General features: G+C 44.8%; 8 non-coding genes across 8 annotated transcripts; all 8 read right to left on the bottom strand.

The window, feature by feature from the left end:
- Nucleotides 1-4118: 4118 nt before the first annotated feature.
- On the bottom strand, nucleotides 4119-4191 carry trnak-uuu. The gene has a single exon. It is a non-coding gene; the product is annotated as a tRNA-Lys (tRNA).
- A 5844-nt stretch (nucleotides 4192-10035) lies between these two features.
- trnak-cuu lies at nucleotides 10036-10108 on the bottom strand. The gene has a single exon. It is a non-coding gene; the product is annotated as a tRNA-Lys (tRNA).
- A 4579-nt stretch (nucleotides 10109-14687) lies between these two features.
- trnaq-cug lies at nucleotides 14688-14760 on the bottom strand. Its single transcript has one exon. It is a non-coding gene; the product is annotated as a tRNA-Gln (tRNA).
- A 503-nt stretch (nucleotides 14761-15263) lies between these two features.
- Nucleotides 15264-15336, bottom strand: trnaq-cug. Its single transcript has one exon. It is a non-coding gene; the product is annotated as a tRNA-Gln (tRNA).
- A 2795-nt stretch (nucleotides 15337-18131) lies between these two features.
- trnak-cuu lies at nucleotides 18132-18204 on the bottom strand. The gene has a single exon. It is a non-coding gene; the product is annotated as a tRNA-Lys (tRNA).
- A 515-nt stretch (nucleotides 18205-18719) lies between these two features.
- Nucleotides 18720-18792, bottom strand: trnat-cgu. The gene has a single exon. It is a non-coding gene; the product is annotated as a tRNA-Thr (tRNA).
- A 3439-nt stretch (nucleotides 18793-22231) lies between these two features.
- On the bottom strand, nucleotides 22232-22304 carry trnak-cuu. Its single transcript has one exon. It is a non-coding gene; the product is annotated as a tRNA-Lys (tRNA).
- Nucleotides 22305-22817: 513 nt separating this feature from the next.
- On the bottom strand, nucleotides 22818-22890 carry trnak-cuu. Its single transcript has one exon. It is a non-coding gene; the product is annotated as a tRNA-Lys (tRNA).
- Nucleotides 22891-22955: the final 65 nt, after the last annotated feature.

Here is a 22955-nt window from a genome sequence, read left to right as displayed (position 1 = left end):
GGTGTGTTCAGACAGGTTTCTGGAGTAAATTAAGATGTCATCCAGGTAAACGAAGACAAACTTGTTTAACATGTCCCGCAGTACATCATTCACTAGAGCCTGGAACACAGCAGGAGCATTGGTGAGGCCAAAAGGCATAACCAGATACTCGTAGTGGCCTGTTGGTGTATTGAATGCGGTTTTCCATTCATCTCCCTCCCCGGATCCGCACTAGGTGGTAAGCGTTTCTGAGATCCAACTTGGTAAAAACAGTGGCTCCCTGGAGCAACTCAAAAGCAGAGGTGAGCAGAGGCAGAGGGTAACGGTTCTTCACTGTGATGTCGTTGAGTCCCCTGTAGTCGATGCAGGGGCGAAGAGATCCGTCCTTCTTCCCCACAAAGAAGAAGCCAGCACCAGCAGGAGATGAAGATGAACGGATTAATCCTGCGGACAGAGAGCCATTGATGTAGTCCTCCATGGACTTTCTTTCAGGAGCAGACAACGAATAAAGACGACCCCTTGGAGGAGCTGTTCCAGGGAGGAGGTCGATGGCACAGTCGTACGGTCGGTGAGGGGGCAGAGATGTGGCTCTTGCTTTGTTAAACACCTCTCTGAGACCATGGTAGCATTCTGGGACATTGGAGAGGTCAGGAGCGGAGTTAGTAGGTACTGGCCGAGGGGGTAGTGCGGCAGCAAGCAGGCAGGTTCGGTGGCAGTCCTCTCCCCACTCCCTGATCACCCCGGTCACCCAGTCGAGCTGAGGGTTGTGCCGGGCGGAGCCATGGGTAACCCAGGATGAGGGGTTGGCCTGGAGAGGGGAGCAGGTGAAACTGGATAGTTTCTTGATGGTTTCCGGACAGACCCATCGAGACCGGGGCCGTGACATGAGTGACCGATCCGAGTAAGTGTCCGTCCAGTGCCCGGGCAGGAATAGGAGGTGTCAAACGGAGGTTCTCCAGTCCCAGTTGGCGTGCCAGCTTGATGTCCATTATGTTGGCTTCGGCGCCAGAATCCACCAGAGCAGCCAGGGTGTGAGTTGAGTCAGAGAGGCGGAGGTGAACTTGCAGCAGGGGTTTGCGGTCGGAGGACTGGATGGTCATTGAACTCAACCGGACTCCCCCTACGCCCGGTGAGCTTCGGCCCTTTAAAGGGCAGGTTACCACACGATGTCCATCACCTCCACAATAGAGGCAGAGGTTTGAGGTGAAGCGGCGCTGGCGCTCTGCAGGAGTGAGGGAGGCTCGCCCAATCTCCATAGGCTCAGACTGATCAAGCTGACCTGGGTGAGTGGCAGTAGATGACAGGAGCCCAGTCGGATCTCTCCGAATGCCGGTAGTAGGTGGACCTTGGCGCCCCCCTCTCACGACGCACGGGTCTGTATCCTTCTGTCGATCCTGACAGTCAGTGCGATGGCTTCATCAAGAGTGGAAGGCAGTTCATGGGAGACCAACTCGTCCTTGATATAGTCAGCCAAACTATGGAAGAACGCGTCCACCAACGATGGTGTGTTCCAAGAACTTCGTCTAGCCAGGGTTCGGAAGTCGATGGAATGGTCTGCGACTGTACGTCTGCCTTGTCGAATACTGAACAGTTCACGAGACGCCTCTGCGGTGGGTGAATCCAGGTCAAACACCTTCAGCATCTCCTCAGCAAACAGGTCGAAGGTTGCACATGCGGGGGGTTTGACGTTCGAACTCTGCTGTTCCCCAGAGTCGAGCTCGGCCCGTCAGGTGAGTGATGGCATACCCAACTTTAGCCCCCTCCGTGGCGAAGGTCCTTGGCTGCAAGGAGAACTGAAGTCGGCAGCTAGTCAGGAATGGCCGGACCTGGGTTGAATCGCCGTTGAACCGCTCGGGGTTTCAATCTTGGGTTCCGAGCAGCGGCTGCAATGACCGGGGCAGGTAACTCGGGGGCTGGGCTGGTGGGCAGACTGGCTGGGGTAAGGTTGGTGAGGAGTTGAATGATCATGGCGAGTTGTTGTTGCTGCTGCTGGAACTGCTGCTCATGCTCATCGGTTTCCATGTCGGGGAAAGTGTGCGCTGAGTCCATAATGGTCAGATCGTACTGTCACGATTCAGACAGACGACCAGAGGACCACAATTGCGTCACACCAGAAAGTTTATTAAACTTAAGGGAAAAGGGAAGTAGGGAGTGAATGAAGGCTCCAGGGGTAACAGGGATCCCGTCCAATGCGCTGGGTCTGTGCCCCCCCAGTGGCAGCGATGCGTCCCTATGAAGCCGGTGGTGGGTGGTCCAGAAGTCCTGGGGGGGGGGAGACACAGACACAACAGGGCGGAATGAAACCAGGCAGCAGTACAGTTCAAGGGAAATCCAAAATACGTAGTAGCAAGGCAGAAGGCTGGTCAGAGTTACCGGGATAGAAGAGTAGTCAGGAGTCGTAATGGCAGAAGCAGGTCTGGATCTCCTGAGGCAGAAGAGTATCCAAAAACAGGCAGGTCCGGGGTCACAAAACCAGGGTGAGCCAGAAGCGCGAGCAAACAGGTTCCGGGTGTGAGCTTTGCAGACGATCTGACACCGGAGAGCTGAAAGACAGGGCCTTAAATACTGGGAGAGGTTAGTGGGTAATGCAGCGCAGCTGGCAGAGTAATTAGAGCCGAGCAGAGCAGGGACAGGTGGAGCTAGTTAGGCTGAGTAGAGAGAGGGAGGTGAGCAGAGTGGAAGATAGTGGAAACAAATTAAGGTGGTAACCCGGTGGAGTGAGAGGGCTCATGACATATAGTTCAACTTGGATTGCCCATGACAATGCCCCAATTCCAATGTCACACCTGAGCTGCCCCACCTCTACCTCGATTATGTTTTGTCTATTTTGCCAACCAGTGTACCAAAACTATGGGAAATGTTTTATTTGAATAGATCTCTCTTCATGCCCACTCCACATGGACTCCTGTCACATTCTTGAGAGAAAAGGCATAAGGGAAAAGGCAGTTGATTGCTTCGATTGGATGCTGGTTCTGATTCAGGTCTCCTGGTAGAGGTGGTGCTTGACAGGAACATCTTCAATGCCTTTGTTGCTCCTCTTCAGCCAGGAAGAGATTTTTTTTGTTTTTATTGAGGTTCACACCGTTCTGGACCAAATTGTCTCTTCAATGCATTAAGACACCATCCGTAGTAACCTCAAGAAAAGACAGATCATAACAGTTTAGTTAAATTCACTTCCAATCCAAAAAATCCCTATAAGCATTGACTATATGACAAATTATAATGTTTCAACAATCATTCTTAATACCAATGTCTAATGCTTGACCCTGCTGCCTGATATATTTTTATTTGAGGGGTGTCTGCATTTCAAAGGCTATCTGTACAAATGCCATATAGTTTCACATTCTCCCATGAATTCTTCCAAATTATATAACCCAATTGTTTTATTGTAACACTCCTATATTGGCTCATAGTCTATTTGATATTACTCTGGCGTTTCCCTTTTCCTTGTTCCTATTCTAACATCTAATTGCTTACACTTCTCTCCCCAACCTGGTTGATTATAAAATTGTTTACATTCAGGATTTCCTAAATATGACAAACATTCTGCTGGACAATATGGTCTTTCCGAGTTCCTTAGATGACATAAGTTGTGGTTGAATCATAGCACAGTCCTGGTCACTGTGGAGATTTGGAATTACTGTTAATTATTTAAAAAGAGATGTGGTTCATATTAGAATATTTTCTTTATTTAATTTTAATGTAATATATTGTACTCATCTTAAGATTCTCATGCATTGTGAAAAGTACGGTGATCAGCAAGAGAGTGCTTTGAGTGGCTCCTGTGGTGCAATCGGTTAGCGTGTGGAAGTTTTAAGACAGTATGCAGAATATTGATTTCGAGGTTGTTATTAAGAGGCTCTCATGAAGGACAGTTATTTTTTTAACCTGTGCCAGTCTATTTCTTGTCCAGAAATGGAGCACATTTAACAGCATTTGCAAACAAAACGTCATTATTATCACATGCGATGTTTGGATTCAAACCAGGGTATCTTGTTTCCAAATAGGAGATTTGACCAGTTAAGCCACAACATTGCAATTCGAGATAGCAAGCCCGCACTTTGAGATAGCAAGCCTGCACTTCAGAGGATGTGTATGACAGTTGGTGACGTGAGTTGGATATTCGCAGAAGAAAAGAACGCCCAACGTGGGGCTCAAACCCACAACCCTGAGATTAAAAGCCTCATGCTCTACCGACTGAGCTAGCCAGGCTGTATGTGCAATAGCTAGTTTGGGATTTACCTGACATTCGAACCTGGATTGTAGTTTTCTAGGTGAGTCAGAGAGTTGGTTTGGGCCTCGGACCTATAACCCTGAGATTAATAATAATAATAATAATATGCCATTTAGCAGACGCTTTTATCCAAAGCGACTTACAGTCATGCGTGCATACATTCTCATGCATTGTGAAAAGTACGGTGATCAGCAAGAGAGTGCTTTGAGTGGCTCCTGTGTTGCAATCGGTTAGCGTCTGGTAGTTTTAAGACAGCATGCAGAATATTGATTTCGAGGTTGTTATTAAGAGGCTCTCATGAAGGACAGCTATTTTTTTACCCTGTGCCTGTCTATTTCTTGTCCAGAAATGGAGCACATTTAACTGCATTAGCAAATAATACGTTATTATTATCACATGCAATGTTAGGATTCGAACCAGAGTATATTTTTTCCAAATAGGAGATTTGACCAGTTAAGCCACAGCACCCAACAACATTACAATTCGAGATAGCAAGCCCGCACTTCAGAGGATGTGTATGGCAGTTGGTAACGTGAGTTGGATATTGGCAGAAGAAAAGAACACCCAACGTGGGGCTCAAACCCACGACCCTGAGATTAAGAGTCTCATGCTCTACCGACTGAGCTAGGGGGGCTGTATGTGCAAGAGGTAGCTTGGGATTTACCTGACATTCGAACCTGGATTGTAGTTTTCTAGGTGAGTCAGAGAGTTGGTTTGGGCCTCGGACCTATAACCCTGAGATTAAGATTCTCATGCATTGTGAAAAGTACGGTGATCAGCAAGAGAGTGCTTTGAGTGGCTCCTGTGGTGAAATCGGTTAGCGTGTGGTAGTTATATGACAGTACGCAGAAGATTGATTTCGAGGTTGTTATTAAGAGGCTCACATGGAGGACAGCAATTTTTTTACCCTGTGCCTGTCTATTTCTTGTCCAGAAATGGAGCACATTTAACTGCATTAGCAAAGAATACGTCATTATTGTCACATGCAATGTTAGGATTGGAACCAGAGTATCTTGTTTCCAAATAGGAGATTTGACCAGTTAAGCCACAGCACCCAACAACATCACAATTTGACATAGCAAGCCCGCACTTCAGAGGATGTGTATGGCAGTTGGTAACGTGAGTTGGATATTCGCAGAAGAAAAGAACGTCCAACGTGGGGCTCGAACTCACAACCCTGAGATTAAGTGTCTCATGCGCTACCAACTGAGCTAGCCGGCCTGTTTGTGCAAGAGCTTGCTTGGGATTTACCTGACATTCGAACCTGGATTGTAGTTTTCTAGGTGAGTCAGAGAGTTGGTTTGGGCCTCGGACCTATAACCCTGAGATTAAGATTCTCATGCATTGTGAAAAGTACGGTGATCAGCAAGAGAGTGCTTTGAGTGGCTCCTGTGTTGCAATCGGTTAGCGTCTGGTAGTTTTAAGACAGTATGCAGAATATTGATTTCAAGGTTGTTATTGAGAGGCTGACATGGAGGACAGCTATTTTTTTACCCTGTGCCAGTCTATTTCTTGTCCAGAAATGGAGCACATTTAACTGCATTAGCAAAGAATGCATCATTATTATCACATGCAATGTTAGGATTTGAACCAGAGTATCTTGTTTCCAAATAGAAGATTTGCCCAGTTAAGCCACAGCACCCGACAACATCGCACTTCGAGATAGCAAGCACGCACTTCAGAGGATGTGTATGGCAGTTGGTAAAGTGAGTTGGATATTTGCTGAAGAAAAGGACACACAACGTGGGGCTCGAACCCACGACCCTGCGATTAAGAGTTTCATGCTCCACCTACTTAGCTAGCCAGGCTGTTTGTGCAATAGCTAGCTTGGGATTTACCTGACATTCGAACCTGGATTGTAGTTTTCTAGGTGAGTCAGAGAGTTGGTTTGGGCCTCGGACCTATAACCCTGAGATTAAGATTCTCATGCATTGTGAAAAGTACGGTGGTCAGCAAGAGAGTGCTTTGAGTGGCTCCTGTGGTGCAATCTGTTATCGTGTGGTAGTTATAAGACAGTACGCAGAAGATTGATTTCGAGGTTGTTATTAAGAGGCTCACATGGAGGACAGCAATTTTTTTACCCCTTGCCTGTCACTTTCTTGTCCAGAAATGGAGCACATTTAACTGCATTAGCAAAGAATACGTCATTATTATCACATGCAATGTTAGGATTCAAACCAGAGTATATTTTTTCCAAATAGGAGATTTGACCAGTTAAGCTACAGCACCCAACAACATTACAATTCGAGATAGCAAGCCCGCACTTCAGAGGATGTGTAAGGCAGTTGGTAACGTGAGTTGAATTTTCACAGAAGAAAAGAACGCTCAACGTGGGTCTCAAACCCACAACCCTGAGATTAAGCATCTCATGCTCTACCGACTGAGCTAGGCGGGCTGTATGTGCAAGAGCTAGCTTGGGATTTACCTAACATTCGAACCTGGATTGTAGTTTTCTAAGTGAGTCAGAGAGTTGGTTTGGGCCTCGGACCTATAACCCTGAGATTAAGATTCTCATGCATTGTGAAAAGTACGGTGGTCAGCAAGAGAGTGCTTTGAGTGGCAATCGATTAGCGTGTGGTAGTTATAAGACAGTATGCAGAAGATTGATTTCGAGGTTGTTATTAAGAGGCTCACATGGAGGACAGCAATTTTTTTACCCTGTGCCTGTCTATTTCTTGTCCAGAAAAGGAGCACATTTAACTGAATTAGCAAAGAATACGTCATTATTGTCACATGCAATGTTAGGATTCTAACCAGAGTATCTTGTTTCCAAATAGGAGATTTGACCAGTTAAGACATAGCACCCAAGAACATCGCACTTCGAGATAGCAAGCCCGCACTTCAGAGGATGTGTATGGCAGTTGGTAACGTAAGTTGGATATTTGCCGAAGAAAAGGACACCCAACGTGGGGCTCGAACCTACGACCCTGAGATTAAGAGTCTCCTGCTCTACCGACTGAGCTAGCCAGGCTGTATGTGCAATAGCTAGCTTGGGATTTACCTGACAATCGAACCTGGATTGTCGTTTTCTAGGTGAGTCAGAGAGTTGGTTTGGGCCTCGGACCTATAACCCTGACATTAAGATTCTCATGCATTGTGAAAAGTACGGTGATCATCAAGAGAGTGCTTTGAGTGGCTCCTGTGGTGCAATCGGTTAGCGTGTGGTAGTTATAAGACAATACGCAGAAGATTGATTTCGAGGTTGTTATTAAGAGGCTCACATGGAGGACAGCAATTTTTTTACCCTGTGCCTGTCTATTTCTTGTCCAGAAAAGGAGCACATTTAACTGCATTAGCAAAGAATACGTCATTATTGTCACATGCAATGTTAGGATTCTAACCAGAGTATCTTGTTTCCAAATAGAAGATTTGACCAGTTAAGACACAGCACCCAAGAACATCGCACTTCGAGATAGCAAGCCCGCACTTCAGAGGATGTGTATGGCAGTTGGTAACGTGAGTTGGATATTTGCCAAAGAAAAGGACGCCCAACATGGGGCTCGAACGCACGACCCTGAGATTAAGAGTCTCATGCTCTACCGACTGAGCTAGCCAGGCTGTTTGTGTAATAGCTAGCTTGGGATTTACCTGACATTCGAACCTGGATTGTAGTTTTCTAGGTGAGTCAGAGAGTTGGTTTGGGCCTCGGACCTATAACCCTGAGATTAAGATTCTCATGCATTGTGAAAAGTACGGTGGTCAGCAAGAGAGTGCTTTGAGTGGCTCCTGTGGTGCAATCTGTTAGCGTGTGGTAGTTATAAGACAGTACGCAGAAGATTGATTTCGAGGTTGTTATTAAGAGGCTCACATGGACGACAGCAATTTTTTTACCCTGTGCCTGTCACTTTCTTGTCCAGAAATGGAGCACATTTAACTGCATTAGCAAAGAATACGTCATTATTATCACATGCAATGTTAGGATTCAAACCAGAGTATATTTTTTCCAAATAGGAGATTTGACCAGTTAAGCCACAGCACCCAACAACATTACAATTCGAGATAGCAAGCCCGCACTTCAGAGGATGTGTAAGGCAGTTGGTAACGTGAGTTGGATTTTCACCGAAGAAAAGAACGCTCAACGTGGGTCTCAAACCCACAACCCTGAGATTAAGCATCTCATGCTCTACCGACTGAGCTAGGCGGGCTGTATGTGCAAGAGCTACCTTGGGATTTACCTAACATTCGAACCTGGATTGTAGTTTTCTAGGTGAGTCAGAGAGTTGGTTTGGGCCTCGGACCTATAACCCTGAGATTAAGATTCTCATGCATTGTGAAAAGTACGGTGGTCATCAAGAGATGCTTTGAGTGGCAATCGATTAGCGTGTGGTAGTTATAAGACAGTATGCAGAAGATTGATTTCGAGGTTGTTATTAAGAGGCTCACATGGAGGACAGCAATTTTTTTACCCTGTGCCTGTCTATTTCTTGTCCAGAAAAGGAGCACATTTAACTGAATTAGCAAAGAATACGTCATTATTGTCACATGCAATGTTAGGATTCTAACCAGAGTATCTTGTTTCCAAATAGGTGATTTGACCAGTTAAGACATAGCACCCAAGAACATCGCACTTCGAGATAGCAAGGCCGCACTTCAGAGGATGTGTATGGCAGTTGGTAACGTAAGTTGGATATTTGCCGAAGAAAAGGATACCCAACGTGGGGCTCGAACCTACGAACCTGAGATTAAGAGTCTCATGCTCTACCGACTGAGCTAGCCAGGCTGTATGTGCAATAGCTAGCTTGGGATTTACCTGACATTCGAACCGGGATTGTCGTTTTCTAGGTGAGTCAGAGAGTTGGTTTGGGCCTCGGACCTATAACCCTGAGATTAAGATTCTCATGCATTGTGAAAAGTACGGTGGTCAGCAAGAGAGTGCTTTGAGTGGCTCCTCTGGTGCAATCGGTTAGCGTGTGGTAGTTATAAGACAGTACGCAGAAGATTGATTTCGAGGTTGTTATTAAGAGGCTCACATGGAGGACAGCAATTTTTTTACCCTGTGCCTGTCTATTTCTTGTCCATAAATGGAGCACATTTAACTGCATTAGCAAAGAATACGTCATTATTGTCACATGCAATGTTAGGATTCGAACCAGAGTATCTTGTTTCCAAATAGGAGATTGGACCAGTTAAGACATAGCACCCAAGAACATCGCACTTCGAGATAGCAAGCCCGCACTTCAGAGGATGTGTATGGCAGTTGGTAACGTAAGTTGGATATTTGCCGAAGAAAAGGACACCCAACGTGGGGCTCAAACCTACGACCCTGAGATTAAGAGTCTCATGCTCTACCGACTGAGCTAGTCAGGCTGTATGTGCAATAGCTAGCTTGGGATTTACCAGACATTCGAACCTGGATTGTCGTTTTCTAGGTGAGTCAGAGAGTTGGTTTGGGCCTCGGACCTATAACCCTGAGATTAAGATTCTCATGCATTGTGAAAAGTACGGTGATCAGCAAGAGAGTGCTTTGAGTGGCTCCTGCGGTGCAATCGGTTAGCGTGTGGTACTTATGAGACAGTACGCAGAAGATTGATTTCGAGGTTGTTATTAAGATGCTCACATGGAGGACAGCAATTTTTTTTACCCTGTGCCTGTCTATTTCTTGTCCAGAAATGGAGCACATTTAACTGCATTAGCAAAGAATACGTCATTATTGTCACATGCCATGTTAGGATTCGAACCAGAGTATCTTGTTTCCAAATAGGATATTTGACCAGTTAAGACACAGCACCCAAGAACATCGCACTTCGAGATTGCAAGCCCGCACTTCAGAGGATGTGTATGGCAGTTGGTAACATGAGTTGGCTATTTGCCGAAGAAAAGGACACCCAACGTGGGGCTCGATCCCACGACCCTGAGATTAAGAGTCTCATGCTCTACCGACTGAGCTAGCCAGGCTGTATGTTTTATAGCTAGCTTGGGAATTACCTGAAATTCGAACCTGATTTGTAGTTTTCTAGGTGAGTCAGAGAGTTGGTTTGGGCCTCGGACCTATAACCCTGAGATTAAGATTCTCATGCATTGTGAAAAGTACGGTGGTCAGCAAGAGAGTGCTTTGAGTGGCAATCGGTTAGCGTGTGGTAGTTATAAGACAGTACGCAGAAGATTGATTTCGAGGTTGTTATTAAGTGGCTCACATGGAGGACAGCAATTTGTTTACCCTGTGCCTGTCTATTTCTTGTCCATAAATGGAGCACATTTAACTGCATTAGCAAAGAATACGTCATTATTGTCACATGCAATGTTAGGATTCGAACCAGAGTATCTTGTTTCCAAATAGGAGATTTGACCAGTTAAGACACAGCACCCAAGAACATCGCACTTCGAGATAGCAAGCCCGCACTTCAGAGGATGTGTATGGCAGTTGGTAAAGTGAGTTGGATATTTGCTGAAGAAAAGGACACACAACGTGGGGCTCGAACCCACGACCCTGAGATTAAGAGTTTCATGCTCCACCTACTTAGCTAGCCAGGCTGTAAGTGCAATAGCTAGCTTGGGATTTACCTGACATTCGAACCTGATTTGTAGTTTTCTAGGTGAATCAGAGAGTTGGTTTGGGCCTCGGACCTACAACCCTGAGATTAAGATTCTCATGCATTATGAAAAGTACGGTGATCAGCAAGAGAGTGCTTTGAGTGGCTCCTGTGGTGAAATCGGTTAGCATGTGGTAGTTATAAGACAGAATGTCAAAGATTGATTTCGATGTTTTTATTAAGAGGCTCACATGGAGGACAGCAATTTTTTTACCCTGTGCCTGTCACTTTCTTGTCCAGAAATGGAGCACATTTAACTGCATTAGCAAAGAATACGTCATTATTATCACATGCAATGTTAGGATTCAAACCAGAGTATATTTTTTCCAAATAGGAGATTTGACCAGTTAAGCCACAGCACCCAACAACATTACAATTCGAGATAGCAAGCCCGCACTTCAGAGGATGTGTAAGGCAGTTGGTAACGTGAGTTGGATTTTCACAGAAGAAAAGAACGCTCAACGTGGCTCTCAAACCCACAACCCTGAGATTAAGCATCTCATGCTCTACCGACTGAGCTAGGCGGGCTGTATGTGCAATAGCTAGCTTGGGATTTACCTGACATTCGAACCTGGATTGTAGTTTTCTAGGTGTGTCAGAGAGTTGGTTTGGGCCTCGGACCTATAACCCTGAGATTAAGATTCTCATGCATTGTGAAAAGTACGGTGGTCAGCAAGAGAGTGCTTTGAGTGGCAATCGATTAGCGTGTGGTAGTTATAAGACAGTATGCAGAAGATTGATTTCGAGGTTGTTATTAAGAGGCTCACATGGAGGACAGCAATTTTTTTACCCTGTGCCTGTCTATTTCTTGTCCAGAAAAGGAGCACATTTAACTGAATTAGCAAAGAATACGTCATTATTGTCACATGCAATGTTAGGATTCTAACCAGAGTATCTTGTTTCCAAATAGGAGATTTGACCAGTTAAGACATAGCACCCAAGAACATCGCACTTCGAGATAGCAAGCCCGCACTTCAGAGGATGTGTATGGCAGTTGGTAACGTAAGTTGGATATTTGCCGAAGAAAAGGACACCCAACGTGGGGCTCGAGCATACGACCCTGAGATTAAGAGTCTCATGCTTTACCGACTGAGCTAGCCAGGCTGTTTGTGCAATAGCTAGCTTGGGATTTACCTGACATTCGAACCTGGATTGTAGTTTTCTAGGTGAGTCAGAGAGTTGGTTTGGGCCTCGGACCTATAACCCTGAGATTAAGATTCTCATGCATTGTGAAAAGTACGGTGGTCAGCAAGAGAGTGCTTTGAGTGGCTCCTGTGGTGCAATCGGTTAGCGTGTGGTAGTTATAAGACAGTACGCAGAAGATTGATTTCGAGGTTGTTATTAAGAGGCTCACATGGAGGACAGCAATTTTTTACCCTGTGCCTGTCACTTTCTTGTCCAGAAATGGAGCACATTTAACTGCATTAGCAAAGAATACGTCATTATTATCACATGCAATGTTAGGATTCAAACCAGAGTATATTTTTTCCAAATAGGAGATTTGACCAGTTAAGCCACAGCACCCAACAACATTACAATTCGAGATAGCAATTCCGCACTTCAGAGGATGTGTAAGGCAGTTGGTAACGTGAGTTGGATTTTCACAGAAGAAAAGAACGCTCAACGTGGGTCTCAAACCCACAACCCTGAGATTAAGCATCTCATGCTCTACCGACTGAGCTAGGCGGGCTGTATGTGCAAGAGCTAGCTTGGGATTTACCTGACATTCGAACCTGGATTGTAGTTTTCTAGGTGAGTCAGAGAGTTGGTTTGGGCCTCGGACCTATAACCCTGAGATTAAGATTCTCATGCATTGTGAAAAGTACGGTGGTCAGCAAGAGAGTGCTTTGAGTGGCAATCGATTAGCGTGTGGTAGTTATAAGACAGTATGCAGAAGATTGATTTCGAGGTTGTTATTAAGAGGCTCACATGGAGGACAGCAATTTTTTTACCCTGTGCCTGTCTATTTCTTGTCCAGAAAAGGAGCACATTTAACTGAATTAGCAAAGAATACGTCATTATTGTCACATGCAATGTTAGGATTCTAACCAGAGTATCTTGTTTCCAAATAGGAGATTTGACCAGTTAAGACATAGCACCCAAGAATATCGCACTTCGAGATAGCAAGCCAGCACTTCAGAGGATGTGTATGGCAGTTGGTAACGTAAGTTGGATATTTGCCGAAGAAAAGGACACCCAACGTGGGGGCTCGAACCTACGACCCTGAGATTAAGAGTCTCATGCTCTACCGACTGAGCTAGCCAGGCTGTATGTGCAATAGCTAGCTTGGGATTTACCTGACAATCGAACCTGGATTGTCGTTTTCTAGGTGAGTCAGAGAGTTGGTTTGGGCCTCGGACCTATAACCCTGACATTAAGATTCTCATGCATTGTGAAAAGTACGGTGATCAGCAAGAGAGTGCTTTGAGTGGCTCCTGTGGTGCAATCGGTTAGCGTGTGGTAGTTATAAGACAGTACGCAGAAGATTGATTTTGAGGTTGTTATTAAGAGGCTCACATGGAGGACAGCATTTTTTTTACCCTGTGCCTGTCTATTTCTTGTCCAGAAAAGGAGCACATTTAACTGCATTAGCAAAGAATACGTCATTATTGTCACATGCAATGTTAGGATTCTAACCAGAGTATCTTGTTTCCAAATAGGAGATTTGACCAGTTAAGACATAGCACCCAAGAACATCGCACTTCGAGATAGCAAGCCCGCACTTCAGAGGATGTGTATGGCAGTTGGTAACGTAAGTTGGATATTTGCCGAAGAAAAGGACACCCAACGTGGGGCTCGAACGCACGACCCTGAGATTAAGAGTCTCATGCTTTACCGACTGAGCTAGCCAGGCTGTTTGTGCAATAGCTAGCTTGGGATTTACCTGACATTCGAACCTGGATTGTAGTTTTCTAGGTGAGTCAGAGAGTTGGTTTGGGCCTCGGACCTATAACCCTGAGATTAAGATTCTCATGCATTGTGAAAAGTACGGTGGTCAGCAAGAGAGTGCTTTGAGTGGCTCCTGTGGTGCAATCGGTTAGCGTGTGGTAGTTATAAGACAGTACGCAGAAGATTGATTTCGAGGTTGTTATTAAGAGGCTCACATGGAGGACAGCAATTTTTTTACCCTGTGCCTGTCACTTTCTTGTCCAGAAATGGAGCACATTTAACTGCATTAGCAAAGAATACGTCATTATTATCACATGCAATGTTAGGATTCAAACCAGAGTATATTTTTTCCAAATAGGAGATTTGACCAGTTAAGCCACAGCACCCAACAACATTACAATTCGAGATAGCAATTCCGCACTTCAGAGGATGTGTAAGGCAGTTGGTAACGTGAGTTGGATTTTCACAGAAGAAAAGAAGGCTCAACGTGGGTCTCAAACCCACAACCCTGAGATTAAGCATCTCATGCTCTACCGACTGAGCTAGGCGGGCTGTATGTGCAAGAGCTAGCTTGGGATTTACCTGACATTCGAACCTGGATTGTAGTTTTCTAGGTGAGTCAGAGAGTTGGTTTGGGCCTCGGACCTATAACCCTGAGATTAAGATTCTCATGCATTGTGAAAAGTACGGTGGTCAGCAAGAGAGTGCTTTGAGTGGCAATCGATTAGCGTGTGGTAGTTATAAGACAGTATGCAGAAGATTGATTTCGAGGTTGTTATTAAGAGGCTCACATGGAGGACAGCAATTTTTTTACCCTGTGCCTGTCTATTTCTTGTCCAGAAAAGGAGCACATTTAACTGAATTAGCAAAGAATACGTCATTATTGTCACATGCAATGTTAGGATTCTAACCAGAGTATCTTGTTTCCAAATAGGAGATTTGACCAGTTAAGACATAGCACCCAAGAACATCGCACTTCGAGATAGCAAGCCCGCACTTCAGAGGATGTGTATGGCAGTTGGTAACGTAAGTTGGATATTTGCCGAAGAAAAGGACACCCAACGTGGGGCTCGAACCTACGACCCTGAGATTCAGAGTCTCCTGCTCTACCGACTGAGCTAGCCAGGCTGTATGTGCAATAGCTAGCTTGGGATTTACCTGACAATCGAACCTGGATTGTCGTTTTCTAGGTGAGTCAGAGAGTTGGTTTGGGCCTCGGACCTATAACCCTGAGATTAAGATTCTCATGCATTGTGAAAAGTACGGTGGTCAGCAAGAGAGTGCTTTGAGTGGCAATCGATTAGCGTGTGGTAGTTATAAGACAGTATGCAGAAGATTGATTTCGAGGTTGTTATTAAGAGGCTCACATGGAGGACAGCAATTTTTTTACCCTGTGCCTGTCTATTTCTTGTCCAGAAAAGGAGCACATTTAACTGAATTAGCAAAGAATACGTCATTATTGTCACATGCAATGTTAGGATTCTAACCAGAGTATCTTGTTTCCAAATAGGAGATTTGACCAGTTAAGACATAGCACCCAAGAACATCGCACTTCGAGATAGCAAGCCCGCACTTCAGAGGATGTGTATGGCAGTTGGTAACGTAAGTTGGATATTTGCCGAAGAAAAGGACACCCAACGTGGGGCTCGAACCTACGACCCTGAGATTCAGAGTCTCCTGCTCTACCGACTGAGCTAGCCAGGCTGTATGTGCAATAGCTAGCTTGGGATTTACCTGACAATCGAACCTGGATTGTCGTTTTCTAGGTGAGTCAGAGAGTTGGTTTGGGCCTCGGACCTATAACCCTGAGATTAAGATTCTCATGCATTGTGAAAAGTACGGTGGTCAGCAAGAGAGTGCTTTGAGTGGCTCCTGTGGTGCAATCGGTTAGCGTGTGGTAGTTATAAGACAGTACGCAGAAGATTGATTTCGAGGTTGTTATTAAGAGGCTCACATGGAGGACAGCAATTTTTTTACCCTGTGCCTGTCACTTTCTTGTCCAGAAATGGAGCACATTTAACTGCATTAGCAAAGAATACGTCTTTATTATCACATGCAATGTTAGGATTCAAACCAGAGTATATTTTTTCCAAATAGGAGATTTGACCAGTTAAGCCACAGCACCCAACAACATTACAATTCGAGATAGCAATTCCGCACTTCAGAGGATGTGTAAGGCAGTTGGTAACGTGAGTTGGATTTTCACAGAAGAAAAGAACGCTCAACGTGGGTCTCAAACCCACAACCCTGAGATTAAGCATCTCATGCTCTACCGACTGAGCTAGGCGGGCTGTATGTGCAAGAGCTAGCTTGGGATTTACCTGACATTCGAACCTGGATTGTAGTTTTCTAGGTGAGTCAGAGAGTTGGTTTGGGCCTCGGACCTATAACCCTGAGATTAAGATTCTCATGCATTGTGAAAAGTACGGTGGTCAGCAAGAGAGTGCTTTGAGTGGCAATCGATTAGCGTGTGGTAGTTATAAGACAGTATGCAGAAGATTGATTTCGAGGTTGTTATTAAGAGGCTCACATGGAGGACAGCAATTTTTTTACCCTGTGCCTGTCTATTTCTTGTCCAGAAAAGGAGCACATTTAACTGAATTAGCAAAGAATACGTCATTATTGTCACATGCAATGTTAGGATTCTAACCAGAGTATCTTGTTTCCAAATAGGAGATTTGACCAGTTAAGACATAGCACCCAAGAATATCGCACTTCGAGATAGCAAGCCAGCACTTCAGAGGATGTGTATGGCAGTTGGTAACGTAAGTTGGATATTTGCCGAAGAAAAGGACACCCAACGTGGGGCTCGAACCTACGACCCTGAGATTAAGAGTCTCATGCTCTACCGACTGAGCTAGCCAGGCTGTATGTGCAATAGCTAGCTTGGGATTTACCTGACAATCGAACCTGGATTGTCGTTTTCTAGGTGAGTCAGAGAGTTGGTTTGGGCCTCGGACCTATAACCCTGACATTAAGATTCTCATGCATTGTGAAAAGTACGGTGATCAGCAAGAGAGTGCTTTGAGTGGCTCCTGTGGTGCAATCGGTTAGCGTGTGGTAGTTATAAGACAGTACGCAGAAGATTGATTTCGAGGTTGTTATTAAGAGGCTCACATGGAGGACAGTATTTTTTTTACCCTGTGCCTGTCTATTTCTTGTCCAGAAAAGGAGCACATTTAACTGCATTAGCAAAGAATACGTCATTATTGTCACATGCAATGTTAGGATTCTAACCAGAGTATCTTGTTTCCAAATAGGAGATTTGACCAGTTAAGACACAGCACCCAACAACATCGCACTTCGAGATAGCAAGCCCGCACTTCAGAGGATGTGTATGGCAGTTGGTAACGTGAGTTGGATATTTGCCGAAGAAAAGGACGGCCAACATGGGGCTCGAACGCACAACCCTGAGATTAAGAGTCTCATGCTCTACCGACTGAGCTAGCCAGGCTGTTTGTGCAATAGCTAGGTTGGGATTTACCTGACATTCGAACCTGGATTGTAGTTTTCTAGGTGAGTCAGAGAGTTGGTTTGGGCCTCGGACCTATAACCCTGAGATTAAGATTCTCATGCATTGTGAAAAGTACGGTGGTCAGCAAGAGAGTGCTTTGAGTGGCTCCTGTGGTGCAATCGGTTAGCGTGTGGTAGTTATAAGACAGTACGCAGAAGATTGATTTCGAGGTTGTTATTAAGAGGCTCACATGGAGGACAGCAATTTTTTTACCCTGTACCTGTCTATTTCTTGTCCAGAAATGGAGCACATTTAACTGCATTAGCAAAGAATATGTCATATGCAATGTTAGGAATAGGAGATTTGACCAGTTAAGACACTGCACCCAACAACATCGCACTTCAGAGGATGTGTATGGCAGTAGGTAACGTGAGTTGGATATTTGATGAAGAAAAGTACACCCAACTTGGGGCTCTAACCCACGACCCTGAGATTAAGAGTATCATGCTCTACCGACTGAGCTAGCCAGGCTGTATGTGCAATAGCTAGCTTGGGATTTACCTGACATTCGAACCTGGATTGTAGTTTTCTAGGTGAGTCAGAGAGTTGGTTTGGGCCTCGGACCTATAACCCTGAGATTAAGATTCTCATGCATTGTGAAAAGTACGGTGATCAGCAAGAGAGTGCTTTGAGTGGCTCCTGCGGTGCAATCGATTAGCGTGTGGTACTTATGAGACAGTACGCAGAAGATTGATTTCGAGGTTGTTATTAAGAGGCTCACATGGAGGACAGCAATTTTTTTACCCTGTGCCTGTCTATTTCTTGTCCAGAAATGGAGCATATTTAACTGCATTAGCAAAGAATACATCATTATTGTCACATGCCATGTTAGGATTCGAACCAGAGTATCTTGTTTCCAAATAGGAGATTTGACCAGTTAAGACACAGCACCCAAGAACATCGCATTTCGAGATAGCAAGCCCGCACTTCAGAGGATGTGTATGGCAGTTTGTAACGTGAGTTGGATATTTGCCGAAGAAAAGGACACCCAACGTGGGGCTCAAACCCACGACCCTGAGATTAAGAGTCTCATGCTCTACCGACTGAGCTAGCCAGGCTGTATGTGCAATAGCTAATTTGGGATTTACCTGACATTCCAACCTGGATTGTAGTTTTCTAGGTGATTCAGAGAGTTTGTTTGGGCCTCGAACCTATAACCCTGAGATTAAGATTCTCATGCATTGTGAAAAGTACGGTGATCAGCAAGAGAGTGCTTTGAGTGGCTCCTGTGGTGCAATCGGTTAGCGTGTGGTAGTTATAAGACAGTACGCAGAAGATTTATTTCGAGGTTGTTATTAAGAGGCTCACATGGAGGACAGCAATTTTGTTACCCTGTGCCTGTCTATTTCTTGTCCAGAAATTGAGCACATTTAACTGCATTAGCAAAGAATATGTCATTATTGTCACATGCAATTTTAAGATTCGAAACAGAGTATCTTGTTTCCAAATAGGAGATTTGACCAGTTAAGCCACAGCACCCAATAAACATCACACTTCGAGATAGCAAGCCCGCACTTTAGAGGATGTGTATGGCAGTTGGTAACGTGAGTTGGATATTTGCCGAAGAAAAGGACGCCCAACGTGGGGCTCTAACCCACAACCCTGAGATTACGAGTCTCATGCTCTACCAACTGAGCTAGCCAGGCTGTATGTTTAATAGCTAGCTTGGGATTTACCTGACATTCAAACCTGATTTGTAGTTTTCTAGGTGAGTCAGAGAGATGGTTTGGGCCTCGGACCTATAACCCTGAGATTAAGATTCTCATGCATTGTGAAAAGTACGGTGGTCAGCAAGAGAGTGCTTTGAGTGGCAATCGGTTAGCGTGTGGTAGTTCTAAGACAGTACGCAGAAGATTGATTTCGAGGTTGTTATTAAAAGGCTCACATGGAGGACAGCAATTTTTTTACCCTGTGCCTGTCTATTTCTTGTCCATAAATGGAGCACATTTAACCTCATTAGCAAAGAATACGTCATTATTGTCACATGCAATGTTAGGATTCGAAACAGAGTATCTTGTTTCCAAATAGGAGATTTGACCAGTTAAGACACAGCACCCAAGAACATCGCACTTCGAGATAGCAAGCCCGCACTTCAGAGGATGTGTATGGCAGTTGGTAACTTGAGTTGGATATTTGCCGAAGAAAAGGATGCCCAACGTGGGGCTCGAAACCACGACCCTGAGATTAAGAGTCTCATGCTCTACCGACTGAGCTAGCCAGGTTGTATGTGCAATAGCTAGCTTTTGATTTACCTGACATTCGAACCTGGATTGTAGTTTTCTAGGTGAGTCAGAGAGTTGGTTTGGGCCTCGAACCTATAACCCTGCGATTAAGATTCTCATGCATTGTGAAAAGTACGGTGGTCAGCAAGAGAGTGCTTTGAGTGGCTCCTGTGGTGCAATCGGATAGCGTGTGGTAGTTATAAGACAGTACACAGAAGATTTATTTCGAGGTTGTTATTAAAAGGCTCACATGGAGGACAGAATTTTTTTTACCCTGTGCCTGTCTATTTCTTGTCCAGAAATGGAGCACATTTAACTGCATTAGCAAAGAATATGTCATTATTGTCACATGCAATGTTAGGATTCGAACCAGAGTATCTTGTTTCCAAATAGGAGATTTGACCAGTTAAGCCACAGCACCCAATAAACATCACACTTCGAGATAGCAAGCCCGCACTTCAGAGGATGTGTATGGCAGTTGGTAACGTGAGTTGGATATTTGCCGAAGAAAAGGACGCCCAACGTGGGGCTCTAACCCACGACCCTGAGATTAAGAGTCTCATGTTCTACCGACTGAGCTAGCCAGTCTGTATGTTTAATAACTAGCTTGGGATTTACCTGACATTCAAACCTGATTTGTAGTTTTCTAGGTGAGTCAGAGAGTTGGTTTGGGCCTCGGACCTATAACCCTGAGATTAAGATTCTCATGCATTGTGAAAAGTACGGTGATCATCAAAAGAGTGCTTTGAGTGGCTCCTGTGGTGCAATCGGTTAGCGTTTGGTAGTTATAAGACAGTACGCAGAAGATTGATTTCGAGGTTGTTATTAAGAGGCTCACATGGAGGACACCAATTTTTTTTACCCTGTGCCTGTCTATTTCTTTTCCAGAAATGGAGCACATTTAACTGCATTAGCAAAGAATACGTAATTATTGTCACATGCCATGTTAGGATTCGAACCAAAGTATCTTGTTTCCAAATAGGAGATTTGACCAGTTAAGACACAGCACCCAAGAACATCGCACTTTGAGATAGCAAGCCCGCACTTCAGAGGATGTGTATGGCAGTTGGTAACGTGAGTTGGATATTTGCCGAAGAAAAGGACAGCCAACATGGGGCTCGAACCCACTACCCTGCGATTAAGAGTCTCATGCTCTACCAACTGAGCTAGCCAGGCTGTATGTGCAATAGCTAATTTGGGATTTACCTGACATTCCAACCTGGATTGTAGTTTTCTAGGTGAGTCAGAGAGTTGGTTTGGGCCTCGAACCTATAACCCTGAGATTAAGATTCTCATGCATTGTGAAAAGTACGGTGATCAGCAAGAGAGTGCTTTGAGTGCCTCCTGTGGTGCAATCGGTTAGCGTGTGGTAGTTATAAGACAGTACGCAGAAGATTGATTTCGAGGTTGTTATTAAAAGGCTCACATGGAGGACAGACATTTTTTTACCCTGTGCCTGTCTATTTCTTGTCCAGAAATGGAGCACATTTAACTGCATTAGCAAAGAATAAGGCATTATTGTCACATGCAATGTTAGGATTTGAACCAGGGTATCTTGTTTCCAAATAGGAGATTTGACCAGTTAAGCCACAGCACCCAACAACATCGCACGTCGAGATAGCAAGCCCGCACTTCAGAGGATGTGTATGGCAGTTGGTAACGTGAGTTGGATTTTTGCCGAAGAAAAGGACACCCAAAATGGGGCTCGAACCCACAACCCTGAGATTAAGAGTCTCATGCTCTACCGACTGAGCTAGCCAGGCTGTATGTGCAATAGCTAATTTGGGATTTACCTGACATTCGAACCTGGATTGTAGTTTTCTAGGTGAGTCAGAGAGTTGGTTTGGGCCTCGGACCTATAACCCTGAGATTAAGATTCTCATGCATTGTGAAAAGTACGGTGATCAGCAAGAGAGTGCTTTGAGTGGCTCCTGTGGTGCAATCGGTTAGCGTGTGGTAGTTATAAGACAGTACGCAGAAGATTGATTTCGAGGTTGTTATTAAGAGGCTCACATGGAGGACAGCAATTGTTTTACCCTGTGCCTGTCTATTTCTTGTCCAGAAATGGAGCACATTTACCTGCATTAGCAAAGAGTAAGGCATTATTGTCACATGCAATGTTAGGATTCGAACCAGGGTATCTTGTTTCCAAATAGGAGATTTGACCAGTTAAGACACAGCACCCAACAACATCACACTTCGAAATAGCAAGCCCGCACTTCAGAGGATGTGTATGGCAGTTGGTGACGTGAGTTGGATATTTGATGAAGAAAGTACACCCAACGTGGGGCTCAAACCCACAGCCCTGAGATTAAGAGTCTCATGCTCTACCTACTGAGCTAGCCAGGCTGTATGTGCAATAGCTAGCTTGGGCTTTACCTGACATTCGAACCTGGATTGTAGTTTTCTAGGTGAGTCAGAGAGTTGGTTTGGGCCTCGGACCTATAACCCTGAGATTAAGATTCTCATGCATTGAGAAAAGTACGGTGATCAGCAAGAGAGTGCTTTGAGTGGCTCCAGCATGCAATCGGTTAGCGTGTGGTACTTATGAGACAGTACGCAGAAGATTGATTTCGAGGTTGTTATTAAGAGGCTCACATGGAGGACAGCAATTTTTTTTACCCTGTGCCTGTCTATTTCTTGTCCAGAAATGGAGCACATTTAACTGCATTAGCAAAGAATACGTCATTATTGTCACATGCCATGTTAGGATTCGAACCAGAGTATCTTGTTTACAAATAGGAGATTTGACCAGTTAAGACACAGCACCCAACAACATCGCACTTCGAGATAGCAAGCCCGCACTTCAGAGGATGTGTATGGCAGTTGGTAACGTGAGTTGGATATTTGCCGAAGAAAAGGACATCCAACGTGGGGCTCGAACCCACGACCCTGAGATTAAGAGTCTCATGCTCTACCGACTGAGCTAGCCAGGCTGTATGTCCAATAGCTAATTTGGGATTTACCTGACATTCCAACCTGGATTGTAGTTTTCTAGGTGAGTCAGAGAGTTGGTTTGGGCCTCCAACCTATAACCCTGAGATTAAGATTATCATGCATTGTGAAAAGTACGGTGATCAGCAAGAGAGTGCTTTGAGTGGCTCCTGTGGTGCAATCGGTTATCGTGTGGTAGTTATAAGCCAGTACGCAGAAGATTGATTTCGAGGTTGTTATTAAAAGGCTCACATGGAGGACAGACATTTTTTTACCCTGTGCCTGTATATTTCTTGTCCAGAAATGGAGCACATTTAACTGCATTAGCAAAGAATAAGGCATTATTGTCACATGCAATGTTAGGATTTGAACCAGGATATCTTGTTTCAAAATAGGAGATTTGACCAGTTAAGCCACAGCACCCAACAACATCGCACGTCGAGATAGCAAGCCTGCACTTCAGAGGATGTCTATGGCAGTTGGTAACATGAGTTGGATATTTGTTGAAGAAAGTACACCCAACGTGGGGCTCGAACCCACGACCCTGAGATTAAGAGTCTCATGCTCTACCTACTGAGCTAGCCAGGCTGTATGTGCAATAGCTAGCTTGGGATTTACCTGACATTCGAACCTGGATTGTAGTTTTCTAGGTG

Source organism: Coregonus clupeaformis, chromosome 13 (assembly GCF_020615455.1).
Source record: "Coregonus clupeaformis isolate EN_2021a chromosome 13, ASM2061545v1, whole genome shotgun sequence".
In the NCBI taxonomy this organism is placed as follows: Eukaryota; Metazoa; Chordata; class Actinopteri; order Salmoniformes; family Salmonidae; genus Coregonus; species Coregonus clupeaformis.
The sequence above is the reverse complement of the archived record's forward strand: the minus strand, read 5'-3'. Positions and strand labels throughout refer to the sequence as shown.